This window comes from Scophthalmus maximus, chromosome 19 (assembly GCF_022379125.1).
Source record: "Scophthalmus maximus strain ysfricsl-2021 chromosome 19, ASM2237912v1, whole genome shotgun sequence".
Taxonomy (NCBI): domain Eukaryota; kingdom Metazoa; phylum Chordata; class Actinopteri; order Pleuronectiformes; family Scophthalmidae; genus Scophthalmus; species Scophthalmus maximus.
The window spans coordinates 2,914,230-2,930,000 of NC_061533.1; the positions used below are offsets into that span (position 1 = coordinate 2,914,230).

The following is a 15,771-nucleotide window of genomic DNA, read 5'->3' on the forward strand; positions in this document are numbered from 1 at the left end:
CACACACACACGCACACACACGCGGGCTAATTAAAATCGAAGCACAGAAAAAGAGCCAACAGAGGAGGACGACCCGAGCAGAAGAAGACACCAGGTCCAGGTCCTCGCCGAGGAAATGAGCGGATTGTGCTTTTGAAAAGAAAAGAGGGCGAGCTCTCCCAACCAAGCGCGTCACTCATTTGATCACAGTTCTTTTGTCCCAGAGATTCGGCGGGCGAGGAGTCGGGACGGAGGACAAATATCTGCTTTTGTGTTTGTGCCGAGGAAAACGACGGGAGTGCAAAAACGATTTTCACAGGCTGCTGAATCAGCGAGTGATTAGAATGCAAACCCTCTTTTACAAAATAATCACAGAGAGAAACTGCTGCCAGAGAAGTTATTTATATTATATGTCCACCTTAAAAAACACTGTTTCATAATTGTCCTTTTCCTTTTTTTTTGCCAGCAGAGTGAAAGGGAAGCGAGCGACCCGTCAGGGCGGGCGGGCGGGCGGGCGGGCGGGCGGCCGTTCGCTCACCTCTAATCTCCTCCAGTTGAGCCACTGGCAGGGGGATTTATGAGGAAAAGCCCACAGCCGCATGCTGTGGCATAACTCGGCCTATTAGCTCAACCGCTTTCTCTGGGACACAGAAACAGGAAATCGATGGGAAAAGGCCACTTTGACGCCGCCACACTCGATGTTGTATTTATTCTCCTTTTGGTTGATTCCGTGTGTGTGTGTGTGTGTGTGTGTGTGTGTGTGTGTGTGTGAACACTTTTACGTAAGGCGTCTGAGAAATTCAGAGGACTCGGTCCGTACGTGTGTTTCACGAGATTCAATTATCTCTTGTGAGGATATGGTGATGCCATAACGACGTAGTGGAGGAAATCCTCTTAAACCATATTAGCGAATAGGAGATTTGACTGATTAAAATCACGGGAGGGCTCGAGAGTCGCGTGCGTTCGGAGAGATCAACTCATATTTCACGAATTTCAGAATCCAACCTCGTCGCACTGCGCGGAGCCGTTGTGAAAAGGGGCCGTGGTGGAACATGAATAATTCCCAAAAACCAAAAGACAAAAATAATAAATGACCAATGTGATTTGCACAAGCTGTCGGGATGATATCGACCTCCCGCTCCGGGAGTGGTGGACGTTCAGTCTCGGCGTGCGCGGTGTAATCTGCGACCTCTCCGACCCCCCGCCGCTGTGCCAGCGAACGGGCCGTTCCCCCTCGCGTCACTTAGCCTTATTAGTTGTTGCTGTAATAGGACTCAGGCCGAGTTATGTGAATCGCTTACTGGGGCTGGTGCAGAGACTTAACTGCAAAGAAAGAACAGATCGTAACAGTCGTAGCGGGGGGGGGCATCTGGCGAGTCGCTGCGTCGGTTCCGTCACACACTTGAGACGCGACTGCCACTTTTCTTCTTTGCGGTCGAATTGTCAAATTTGCGAGACGAGAGTTACAAAATCCTGAAATGATCCGGAAGTATTTCATTCAAATGTTTAGGAAAGGTGCTTCAACGCTTCCCTCCCTATCTCCTTTAACATAGGGTGCACTGGACCCTCCTGAGGAGAAATACGCGCCCCACAATTCATTGCGGCAGCGATGTTTAACGTGACGCGCCGCGCACGGACGTTAAGGATTCAAGTATGTGTGAATATGTATGAGTATGAATATGACCCAGAAGTGACGCACGCCATCTTATGAGTTACCGTTGCCTATGAAGCATTCACATCTGATGCCACACGGTGACATGTGGATCGATATGAGTGGACAGGAGCGAGAGCAAACATTCTCAATGCGACTTTCACTTTCGTAGCCTTGATAATTGTTTTAAATTTAAAATTCCAACCGTTGGTAATGGTTCGATATTCTTCACCGTGTGCTATGTATCGTCCTTTCCACCTTTCCTTCCCCTCAGGACAGTTTCCATTGAGGTCAAGTAATGGTAGACAGGAAATAGACGATAGGAAGGACGATGCGAATCCACCCAGAGATCGAGAGAGAAAAAGTCAAATGGCGGCTCACAAAAGAAGGAGGAAGCAATAAACAAGCACACGGACGTTTAAACAAACACGAACGTTACATCTAAATGTTCCTCTCGGCATTTTCCCTTCCAGTCACGAGATTATCTCTTTGAGGACGTGACCCTCAAAGTGGCGCCTCTCCCTCCGACCTTTGACCCGGGACATTTAACCACTGCTAAAGCTGCTGATGGAGGAACGACCACCAGGAAGACAACAGAGGGATTATTATCTTGGTGACGGAGGATGAACTACAGTCGACCTCGGTAAAAGTTGAATCTCCAATTCATTTATTTTTTAACAAGCGAACGGAGACGCGGCGACCTCTGACCCCACCGACCCCAGTGACCTCTCCGCCTCAACCTCAACGACGAGTCCCGCCAAGTCAAGCTGCGTCTGTTGCACGCACACACTTTGTCTGATTAGTAACCAACGCATTTAATAATGATTTATGATTTGTGCGTGTAAAGAGTTTCACTTTTCCGCCGCTTTCGCTCAGAATTGTGTCCAAGAAACCGCACAGAACTCAACACAGATTGAAGTGCAGTCGTCAAAAAGCTGCAACGACGGGCTATAATAGATGTTAGTAGTAAATAAGAAAGATTTGAATAGATCTCAGTCTTTATTTCATCCAAGCAGCAGTTTCCAGTCAACTGACTCTTTTAGGACCGATTCCTTTTTTTTTTTCGCAGGGTGTTAAATCCTGAGACGTCCAGTAAGTCTCTTCTCTTCTCTTCTCTTTTCTTTTGGACCATGAGACTCGAGAGGTTCGTCATGTGATGCTGTTACGAAAACTTGATCAGAGTCTGTAATTTTCTTTTTTTGGACAGTCGCCCCCCCCCGCCCTACTTTTGTGAAAGACTTTCTGCAGCATGTGACCGGGTCCGTCCGTCTTTCACCACGAAGCAGGTCACGAGCGAATCAGGCCACGGCGCTGCCGCGGTGAGCGCTTGTGTATTTACAGCAGCCGCTCGTGGTATTTATGATGTTTGTCAGAGATTGACTGCGTGTTTCATTTGGCTCCCGTGTTCCCGCACGCTGAGCTCCCTGAACTCTGATTACTGTGAAGGGCTTAGGATGGAAATATGAGTGGAACACTGACGAGGAATTTGAATGAAGACATTCAACAAACATTTATGAAAATGTTCCAAGGAAATATTTGAATTCAGTCAGTTTACTCACAACATGGAATTAGACAGAAAGATAGATACTAAGATAGATAGAAGGATAGAAATATAGAATGATAGATAGATAGATAGATACTAAGATAGAAAGAAGGATAGAAATATAGAATGATAGAACGATCGATAAATAGAAAGATAGAATGATAGAACGATTGATAGATAGATAAATAGAAGGATAGAGAGAATGTTAGAATGATAGATAGATAGAAGGATAGATAGAACGATAGTAGGATAGATAGATAGAAGGATAGATAGAATGATAGATAGATAGAATGATAGATAGAAGGATAGATAGAAGGATAGAATGATAGAAGGATAGAGAGAATGTTAGAATGATAGATAGATAGAAGGATAGATAGAACGATAGAAGGATAGATAGATAGAAGGATAGATAGAATGATAGATAGATAGAATGATAGATAGAAGGAAAGATAGAAGGATAGATAGATAGAAGGATAGAATGGTAGAATGATAGAATGATAGAATGATAGATAGAAGGATAGATAGATAGAAGGATAGATAGATAGAAGGATAGATAGAAAGAAGGATAGATAGATAGAAGGATAGATAGAATGATAGATAGATAGAATGATAGATAGAAGGAAAGATAGAAGGATAGATAGATAGAAGGATAGAATGGTAGAATGATAGAATGATAGAATGATAGATAGAAGGATAGATAGATAGAAGGATAGATAGATAGAAGGATAGATAGAAAGAAGGATAGAATGATAGACTGATAGAATGATAGAATGATAGATAGAAGGATAGATAGAATGATAGAATGATAGATAGAATGATAGAATGATAGAATGATAGATAGATGGATAGATAGATAGAATGATAGAAGGATAGATAGAAGGTTCCTCGGACCAGTATCACTCGGTGCAGACGGAGGATCAGCGCTCTCAGACACAAAGTGTTCACCTTGTACCATAAAATGAAAACAAAGCTGACTACACAATGTTTAAATTGGAAAATGATCCCGGGGGCTTTGTTTGCGGAGATGGCCCGACGCTCCAGCGTGGTAGTGGTCGGCGAGGGGGAAATCAAAGAGGCCTCCGCAGAAGAAAAAAAAGCTGGTAGGAAGCAGATTTGTGACCCCAGGTTGTCTATGGAGGGAGAACAGCTGAGAGAGGAGATGTGAAGGGTTGAGGATAGACTCGTGTTGAGGCGCGAGGTCCAGCTCGTGCTGGTCCGCTTGTGTAGGCGTTCACGCTCGTGGATACACCACTCCGGGGCTGAGACGGTGCACTGTGCTCGGGATTATTAACTTCTTACGATCTGGAGAAGATTACAATACGGCTGGGTTTACTGAGCAGTGACACTGCACATTCACAACAGTGGTTTCGTCCGCGTGCCCGCTCCCACAGGAGGACGCGTCTCTTGATATCGACCCAGGACATAGGTGGGAGGAATCCTCTTTTTCCCATGAAGTGTTTGCCGACTCGAGCGCTGTGGGTTTGTCCTCCTCCTCCTCTTCCTCCTCTTCCTCCTCCTCCTCCTCTTCCTCCTCCTCCGCAGGAGAATTTCTTAACATCCACAAAAACAGTAGCGCTTCTGTATCCACTGCTCCACTGAGTCATGGAAAGGTTCAGCCGCCCTGAACGTTACATAACAGCTCGGTTCCTCCTCCAACACAAACTATCACACACACACACACACACACACACACACACATCGGTGTCCAAGTGACAGCTGAGCTGGTCATTGTGCTTTTCTTTTAAGATGGATGGAATAATAGAACCGGCGTTAGAACAAACGGTAGAGCGAACATTATGAGCCGGAGACAGATTGATAGATAATATTTCCTGGTCGGATCAGCTCGTTGTTTTAACTCATTTCTTGGGTTCCGTCGACAGCAGCAGAGAAGCAGGTTCGGGGGCCGAGCTGCTCTGTCACCATCTGTCCTACATGTTCCACTTGGCAGAAGAAGAACCAGCAGCGGAGACTCGTCTCCCGCCTCCCGGTGTCGGCGGCACCTTTCAGACGCCGTGGCATCGCGGAACAAAAAGGCCGGTGCCGAGCTCAGGCTTCTCAAACGATCGACTTCTCTCCCCTGCTTTGATCCCGATGAGGTAACCGCCGACGAGCGAACACCTTTGAGGGGGGGGGGGGGGGGGCCGCGACGAGCCCAGAGACACGGGGAGTGGAGTCAGTTCAGGTGTTTCTTCGAGGGGGCGGGATGAACTCTGAAGTATCAGGAGTATCAGAAGTATCGTTATTTTATATGTGCAAACAAAAGGTTTGCTCAATTTAGATATATGATACGATGGATGAGCAGAGGATGACGTTGGACATAGAGGGCCAGAGGAGAGAGAGAGAGGAGAGGGGGGAGGAGGGGGGAGGAGGGGGGGATGGGGGAGGGAGGGAGGAGGGGGAGGGGGGAGGGGGGAGGAGGGGGGGATGGGGGAGGGAGGAGGGGGAGAGTGGCCATCAAACAGAGGAGGAGATCAAAGCTGTGGCCTCCAGCGTTCAGTCCTGTGTGTGTGTGTGTGTGTGTGTGTGCGTGTGTGTGTGTGTGTGTGTGTGTGTGTGAGAGTGTGTGTGTGTGTGTGTCTGTGTGTGTTATACCATCTTCAAAGACATTCAGCAGTCGCCCATGAACCCATCATGTCTCTCACACACACACACACACACACACACACACACACACACACACACATGAATATGTGAAATTCTGCAGACTAAATAAAAGCAGCTTATGCCATTCAACAACTTCTATGGACATCAACACATCAATCATTTATCGTCCCCGGTGGAGCAGAAACTGGTAAAAACAGCTGCGTCAGCATATATACACTTTATTTTTGAGTGGAAATTGTAAAAGCGGGGCGAAAACACGACACAGCAGAAGTGTCAACACGTAGAATGAGGTATTGCGTTCAAGATCACGGCGTCTTTATTATCCCTGAGGCGCGACAACCACGGTCAAACCAAACAATAGAAATTAATAAATCCATAAATGAGTCTAATGAGTCTTTTAGCAAATCAGCCTACCTCATTTGTTCATATTTTGTGATCTGGACATGTTTCCTCCCAGATACCTGGTTCAGTCTTGACACCAGCCGCATCAAGAAAGAGAGTTAGCCTACGAAATATGCCGTAAAATCTTAAAGGTCACCGTGGGACACCATTCGCAGGTTGACCTGGGACGACCTGGATCCCGTGTGGTTTCAGTCTGTCCGGTCACCATGTGATGTTTTGAGCCGAGTTATCAGCACACAGTGTTTTGTGTACACACAGAGCCAAATGGTACATTTTGTACAGTACAGTACAGTGTGTGTGTGTGTGTGTGTGTGTGTGTGTGTGTGTGGGAGGACATGGACACAAACAGCTGAGCGTCACTCAGAGCACATTTCTGCGGCGAGGCCAAACAATCCCACGCGTCTGTGCAGCTCTTATGAGAAGAAAAATAGAATAGAAAAATAAAATAAAACTGCAAAAACTCATAGACCTGTCAATCTGTCAGATTTCATGTTCAACACACCAACACACCAACACACCAACACACTTACAGACCAACACACCAACAGACCAACACACCAACACACCAACACACTTACAGACCAACACACTTACAGACCAACACACCAACAGACCAACAGACCAACAGACCAACAGACCAACACACCAACAGACCAACAGACCAACAGACCAACAGACCAACACACCAACACACCAACACACTTACAGACCAACACACTTACAGACCAACACACCAACAGACCAACAGACCAACAGACCAACAGACCAACAGACCAACACACCAACACACTTACAGACCAACACACCAACAGACCAACACACCAACAGACCAACAGACCAACACACCAACAGATCAACAGACCAACACACCAACAGACCAACCAACAGACCAACACACTTACAGACCAACAGACCAACAGACCAACACACCAACAGACCAACACACCAACACACCAACACACTTACAGACCAACACACTTACAGACCAACACACCAACAGACCAACAGACCAACAGACCAACAGACCAACAGACCAACACACCAACACACTTACAGACCAACACACCAACAGACCAACACACCAACAGACCAACAGACCAACACACCAACAGATCAACAGACCAACACACCAACAGACCAACCAACAGACCAACACACTTACAGACCAACAGACCAACAGACCAACAGACCAACAGACCAACACACCAACAGACCAACAGACCAACACACCAACAGACCAACACACCAACACACCAACAGACCAACACACCAACAGACCAACACACCAACACACCAACAGACCAACACACTTACAGACCAACAGACCAACACACCAACAGACCAACAGACCAACACACCAACAGACCAACACACCAACACACCAACAGACCAACACACCAACAGACCAACACACCAACAGACCAACACACTTACAGACCAACAGACCAACAGACCAACAGACCAACACACCAACAGACCAACACACCAACAGACCAACAGACCAACACACCAACACACCAACAGACCAACACACCAACACACCAACACACCAACAGACCAACAGACCAACACACCAACAGACCAACAGACCAACACACCAACAGAACAACACACCAACAGACCAACACACCAACAGACCAACAGACCAACAGACCAACACACCAACAGACCAACACACCAACACACCAACACACCAACACACCAACAGACCAACAGACCAACACACCAACACACCAACACACCAACAGACCAACAGACCAACAGACCAACACACCAACACACTAACAGACCAACACACCAACACACCAACACACTAACAGACCAACAGACCAACAGACCAACACACCAACACACCAACAGACCAACAGACCAACACACCAACAGAACAACACACCAACACACCAACAGACCAACAGACCAACAGACCAACAGACCAACACACCAACACACCAACACACCAACAGACCAACACACCAACAGACCAACAGACCAACACACCAACAGACCAACACACCAACAGACCAACAGACCAACACACCAACAGACCAACACACCAACAGACCAACACACCAACACACCAACACACCAACAGACCAACACACCAACACACCAACACACCAACAGACCAACAGACCGGGTGGAAACACAAGTCATCCAAGGTCTCACATGTCAACTCACCCTCTGTTTGGAGGGAGGCCTCCGTCCCAGAGGAGGTTGGCTCCGACACTGCAGGGAGAGGGAGGGGAGGTCATCAGAAGAGCACAAGTAATCTTTCTTTTAACTTAAGAAATAATGGAGCTTCCCTCCTGCGTCGCCGTCACTTGACTTTACATTTCCCCCCGTTGCATCAACGTCGGCACCATCTACACGCCGCGAATGCAGAAAGGGGGAGACGTCTCCGTCTGAACCGGAGCCATTAGGACGAACACGCCGAGCGCTCGTCCACAGAGACGACGACAGGACGACGCATCCTCTAATGAGTCTTTACAAGGCCCCACGTGAAAACTCCCAGAGAGAGAAAGACGAGAGAGGACGAGTGGTAATGGATCCCCACCCGGGGATGTGAGACACACACACACACACACACACACACACACACACACACACACACGGAAACAAAGAATCAGACTTTGAAAACTGACAAAGAAATTGTTTGATCTAAAATCCTAAGATTTTTTACATGCAGCACACACACACACACTCACACACACACACACACACACACACACACGCACACGCACACGTACAAACACAGCTGCACATACACGCACGTTCAAAACAACCACATACGTGCACATGTTCATAAAAAGACCCTGCACCTCGTCCAGTGGAGCAAAGATATTGTTTGATGTACAGATTCCCTGCAGACTTTCACACACACACACACACACACACACACACACACACACACACCTCTACTGGTCAGATCCAGGGCGGAAGCAGCAGAAACCTTCTGGAGGAAGCAGGGATTTTATTTTACGAGCTGCAGCATTTTTTGGGGGGTGTACGAGGAGGAGGGGGAGAGGGGGGGGGGGTGTTAGGTGTGAGACAGCACCAAAGGCGACAGTTGATCCGTGGGTCACATGTTGTCCACATTCCTGCTGCCACACTAAAATGCTGCCGGTTTCCGCCCGACGGGTCGACGGTGGTTTATTTACCGCAGGCGACGGATGGAGGCCGAGGTTCCTCATCCGGGCTGCTGAAACTCAACGTTCATAGTGGAGAAGCTCTGACATCTGTACATATACGATCAACTGTGATGGGTAGAAAAGGAAGACATTAATTATTGAATCGGTATCCAACAACCTCAGCTCCCGCGAGGCTCGCCAACGCTTTCACGCCGATTTAAAAGTCCAATAATTAACGAGTTCATGAATAACGTGGCGGTGTCGTCGTTGGGGGCTACGTGAAGAGGCTTTTCAGTGTTTTGTGCTCATCGTTCTTCCAATTAAGGATTCAATGAATATCACCCATGAGTTGTTGGTTTTTTTTGTGGTATAACCCGCACATTTGTTCAATAACAACGTTGAAGTGATGCGTCTCTACGTTATGAAGAAATGTGCACAGCCACATTTCCACAGGAAAAACTTCCACGAGGAAATCAGACGCCCGTCCAACAGGTGAAGCGTTGTGTGGTGGATACGTGTACAGTATAATGAGGAGGGAACATGATGCACCGCGTACTGTACCTTAACTCCGCCCCCTCCCACCCACACCCCCAGGAAACAGACCTCCTGCTGCGGCGCGTTAAACTAAATAATGGTTTGATAAATGTGAAATTAGCATATCATTACCCAGAGGCACATTGATTATTGAGCCATGTGAAACGATGAGAGTTTTTACTTTGCCTCAAAATGGAAAAAGTGTTTAAAAAAACAACACACACACACACACACACACACACACACACACACACACACACACACACACACACACACACACACACACACACACACACACACACACACACACACACACACACAGACAGACAGACAGACACACACACACCTTTATGTAACAAACTCATTCTGTGACTCTGGAAATATAAAAAGACACGTTTTCACTTCGACCTCCGTTCCTCTCCGGAGCGTTTAAATGTCAGACTTTTCCCCTTCGCAGACTAACTTCCACTTTTTCCATTATCTTGTTAATTCCCCCCGCAAACCAAAGAGCAAACATTTCATCCATAACTTATGACGCTGCCTGACGCCCCCGGGGGTCTCGACTCGACTCCACGCCTCGGATTTCGCGGACGACGCTTTTGTGTCAACAATCAAATGGTGTTGTTTTTTTTCTTCTCCCCGAGTCGGATGGATCAGATTGTTCTGTGGTCGACACAGAAGGAAAGAAGAGTTTGATTCTCTTTTGGCTTTTTGTTTTTACTCCAGCAGACGGTCGCTGTGACCTTTAGAGGAATATGATACAGCGGGAAGGGGAGAGTCACGGTGGCTTTGATTGAACAGATCCTTAATGGGAGGAGAGAGAGAGAGAGAGAGAGAGAGAGAGAGAGAGAGAGGGACGAGGTGAGGAAAATGAAAACTGGGGGATGGAGCGGAGAGAATCGTCTTTCCACATCAGATCACAAGCTCAGCGGGACATTTTTTGGTTTCTGACGTTTTGGTTTCAGACATCTCGTCCAACTATTGTGGCTTTTGAAAAGGAAATCACTATAATTGCTGACAAGTTGCAGTTTAAACTCATGTTTGTCCAGAATCGTACAGGACTTAGTGTAGTGAAGACTTTAAAATGATTTATTGTAAAAAGGTATTGATCTTCTTTTTTCTTCTTCTGGTCAGACGTAGTAAAATTCCCTGTGGTTGTTCCCGATATATCAAGTCCATAAGACCGTGACCTTTGTCCAATATTTCATCAGTTCATGTTTGATAAAACTAGTTTAAGGCCTCACTGAGATATGAGTGTTGACGTACAGAGGAAATAATTATTTCATCTTTAACTTTGAGCCTTGTTTGGTTTGTATGATACTGTAGGATCTGTTTATCCACTGTTTATGTTTTTGAATGTTATAGTTATACATTTGTAAAAGAAAGAAGAAAATAAAGGATCGTCACATGATGTCACCTCTTGGGCTCCGTAGAGTTAAATATATACTCTACATAGTTCTGGTAATTCATATTTTCTGTCTTGTTCCACTTCATTTACCAACAGAAAACAATAATTTTTCCTTCACATCATCAGTTTTGGTATTTTCTGGGGACCTGCAGTAAACGATGGAGTTACTGTCCGTCATCTTGAAACGACCAATATAATCTGCTAAATTTGTCCCGGCGGGCGTCGGCCCCAGTGACCCCGGTGACCCCCGGTGACCCCCGGTGACCCGTCACCGCTGAGCCCCCCTCGGCCCTGCCGATGAAACGTGCTCGCCCCGGTTTGGAAGGTCAGAGGCGGATATGTGTGTGTGAGAGTGTGTGTATATAAAGGTCACATGGGACTTCGGCGCGTCAGTCGTCCTGTGGTAATGATGTATGTGGTGTCGGGGGGGGGTCGCTCTCACGGGTCAAGGTCAACTCTGGGACGCTTTAACGGTGTCGTTTACCAACAGCCTTAGCGTCGGCGCTGACGTGCTCACATGGCCTCACTGACACATTCAGAAAGTCCCTCTGTTCGTTGGTGAACAAGACTAAAGGCTCACAACAGCATGCTAACACGCTGTCAAAGACACCGCCGCCATGGTTACGGTTGTCTGGTATCTTCACTGACACAATTAGAAAGTGCCTCCGTTTGTTGGTGAATGAAGCTGAATGCTAACAAGCTAACAAAGGCAGTATATGTATACTATGTGTACTTTTGGCTGGTATCGTGTGTTTATCACATTTACTGCACTGGTTTACTATGTTAGCATGCTAACATTTGCTAATTAGCACAAAACACAAAGTTGCAGTTTGAACAGATTGAGCCTCTTCGTTCCAGGGAGCAGTCGAGCAGCTGGGTTCTGAGCAGGTTGAGTTCGTTTAAGGTTTTTTCAGTGAAGAAAACAAATAAAGGCCGTCGCAACAATCGAGATGTGAGATGTTAAAAGTAGAACATGTTAGACTGGGACCCAGATGAATTCTGGGAGCTCATTTCATTTGCTCTGCCAGACTCACGGTCTGGATCGCCTCCTTTGGGAAGTGATTTCCCTCCGGTCCAATCACGACGGATGACCTGATAATGGGCGGGGTTTATACCGCGACACGGAGAGAAGCGGCCTTTTTAAACGACCAAGATGGCTGCCGCTGATATAACGAGGATTTGACTAAAAAAGTAGTGAAAAAAAATTTCATGCAAATCCCGTCCATAACTTTTGGAGTAATCCTTCAGACAAACTAACAAACCAACAGACGGAAACCAATCACATGACCTCCCTGCCACAAGAGGTGATTCTTGAATCTTACTCTGAACAACGTCGAGTGCGTGCGATCATTTTGAGACGCGAGCCGCTACTGAACATGCACATATTGACAAGTGTATGTGTGCATATGAATGCAGTGGTTGGCTCTGAGGGATTCTGCCAGTGAGACAGCGTTATGTGCATGTGAATGGCTGGGGGGGGGGGGGGGGGGTATATCCTCTATCCTCTTCCCGAATGCAGAGTGCATCCAGAGTATCTCATTGCTATTCATGCGAATGCGTCTCTCCTGGAATCAAACAGCAGTCGAAAGCATATTTGCACAGAGTTAAAATTCACGCTGCTGCTGGAACAGAAATCTACCGGAGTTTTCCCCCCGAAATGAAATCTGCTCACGCCCCCGTCGGGTCGCCCGACGTTTACGGCGCAACTGTAGAAAGACGAGAGGAGACGGAGGGATGTCTCCCAACCGTCGTTGCTCTGTTCTTCATGCCGCCAATTGCACGTTTTGGATTTCAAACCAGTGCTACGGAATTTATTTTAAAACATCCAAAGCTAAAACTGAAGTCGATTTGATGACTCTGAACGTCTGCGTCTCTGAGTTGGAGTCAAATCTTTTCACGAACATTATTTAATAGTTCATTAAGGAGTTTATGAAAATCTGGTTAAAAATCTTTATTTCCTTCATCCAAGTAATGTAGAGGCCTAATGTTCGTGTATGAAAATGCACAATGAGCATGTTCAGTGTTTTCAGTCATCACCTTGTGTCTGATGATGATGATGATGATGATGCTGCATCTTTAACCATCACCTCACTTCCTGTCGTCGCTCACATAAGCGGTTTCTCTTCGGTCGTTTTCTTCAACAGAATCAACAATATTAGAATATTATAATTTAACGTTTCATCGCCGTTTCCCTCCCTCTCTTTCTTTTCACATGAGGACTCAAATCAACCAAAGATGCCAAATCATGTTTATGCTATTGTGTTGCACGCTGCCCCCTTGTGGTTACACCACGTGGTGAATACATGGGGCCAAGTCGAGCTGCATCACTGAGAGAAAGTGAAGAAGAGGAGGACCAGCGGTGATGAGCGCTCAGAGCTTTCGACTGACACCTCGATCTGAAGGGAGCTTCCTCTGAACTGCTGATCTGCAGCTCTGACGCTCTGGTCCCCGTTTGGAAACACAAACAACTTTTCCTGCACAGAAATGTGTCGCACACATTTAGAAATACAGTCCTTCATCATTCGTGGAGACATGAGGCGGCACAGGTGTCTGACGTCTCAGTTCCTCTGGTTCCAGGTTCTTCTGGTTCCAGGTTCTTCTGGATCCAGGTTCCTCTGAATCCTAGTTCTTCTGGATCCAGGTTCTTCTGGATCCAGGTTCTTCTGGATCCAGTTTTCTCTGGATCCAGGTTCCTCTGGTTCCTGGTTCTTCTGGATCCAGGTTCTTCTGGATCCAGTTTTTCTGGTTCCAGGTTCCTCTGGTTCCAGGTTCTTCTGGATCCAGGTTTCTCTGGTTCCAGGTTCCTCTGGTTCCAGGTTCTCTGGTTCCAGGTTCTCTGGTTCCAGGTTCCTCTGGTTCGAGGTTCCTCCGGCTCCTAGTTCTTATGGTTCCAAGTTCTTCTGGTTCCAGGTTCATCTGGATCCTAGTTCTTATGGTTCCAGGTTCTTCTGGTTCCAGGTTCCTCTGGATCCAGGTTCCTCTGGATCCTAGTTCTTCTGGATCCAGGTTCTTCTGGATCCAGGTTCTTCTGGATCCAGTTTTCTCTGGTTCCAGGTTCTTCTGGATCCAGGTTTCTCTGGTTTGAGGTTCCTCCAGATCCTAGTTCTTCTGGTTCCAGGTTCTTCTGGTTCCAGGTTCCTCTAGATCCTAGTTCTTCTGGATCCAGGTTCTTCTGGATCCAATTTTCTCTGGTTCCAGGTTCTTCTGGATTCCAGGTTCTTCTGGATCCTAGTTCTTCTGGATTCCAGGTTCTTCTGGATCCTAATTCTTCTGGATTCCAGGCTCTTCTGGATCCAGGTTCTTCTGGATCCAGGTTCTTCTGGATCCTAGTTCTTCTGGATTCCAGGTTCTTCTGGATCCTAATTCTTCTGGATTCCAGGTTCTTCTGGATCCTAATTCTTCTGGATTCCAGGTTCTTCTGGATCCTAGTTCTTCTGGATTCCAGGTTCTTCTGGATCCTAATTCTTCTGAATTCCAGGTTCTTCTGGATCCAGGTTCTTCTGGATCCAGGTTCTTCTGGATTCCAGGTACTTCTGGATCCTAGTTCTTCTGGATTCCAGGTTCTTCTGGATCCTAGTTCTTCTGGATTCCAGGTTCTTCTGGATCCTAATTCTTCTGGATTCCAGGTTCTTCTGGATCCAGGTTCTTCTGGATCCAGGTTCTTCTGGATCCTAGTTCTTCTGGATACCAGGTTCTTCTGGATCCTAATTCTTCTGGATTCCAGGCTCTTCTGGATCCAGGTTCTTCTGGATTCCAGGTTCTTCTGGATTTCAGGTTCTTCTGGATCCAGGTTCTTCTGGATTCCAGGTTCTTCTGGATCCAGGTTCTTCTGGATCCAGGTTCTTCTGGATTCCAGGTTATTCTGGATCCTAGTTCTTCTGGATTCCAGGTTCTTCTGGATCCTAATTCTTCTGGATTCCAGGCTCTTCTGGATCCAGGTTCTTCTGGATTCCAGGTTCTTCTGGATCCTAATTCTTCTGGATTCCAGGTTCTTCTGGATCCAGGTTCTTCTGGATTCCAGGTTCTTCTGGATCCTAGTTCTTCTGGATTCCAGGTTCTTCTGGATCCTAGTTCTTCTGGATTCCAGGCTCTTCTGGATCCAGGTTCTTCTGGATCCAGGTTCTTCTGGATTCCAGGTTCTTCTGGATCCAGGTTCTTCTGGATCCTAATTCTTCTGGATTCCAGGTTCTTCTGGATCCAGGTTCTTCTGGTTCCTAGTTCTTCTGGATCCAGGTTCTTATGGATCCAGGTTCTTCTGGATCCAGTTTTCTCTGGTTCCAGGTTCCTCTGGTTCCAGGTTCTTATGGATCCAGGTTCTTCTGGCTCCAGATTTCTCTGGATCCTAGTTCTTATGGTTCAAGGTTCCTCTGGATCCTAGTTCTTATGGTTCCAGGTTCTTCTGGTTCCAGGTTCCTCTGGATCCTAGTTCTTATGGTTCCAGGTTCTTCTGGATCCAGGTTCTTCTGGTTCCAGGTTCTTCTGGTTCCAGGTTCCTCTGGATCCTAGTTCTTATGGTTCCAGG

General features: G+C 46.8%; 1 protein-coding gene across 1 annotated transcript in view; it reads right to left on the reverse strand.

The window, feature by feature from the left end:
* The window catches only part of rasgef1ba (RasGEF domain family, member 1Ba), a 70,591-nt gene extending 64,263 nt beyond the window's left edge, over nt 1–6,328 (reverse strand). Inside the window, exon 1 of the mRNA XM_035639672.1 lies at nt 6,192–6,328. The gene's annotated coding sequence lies outside the window, so the exon portion shown is untranslated. The remainder of the gene's footprint in view (nt 1–6,191) is intronic.
* Between the last annotated feature and the right edge of the window lie 9,443 nt (nt 6,329–15,771).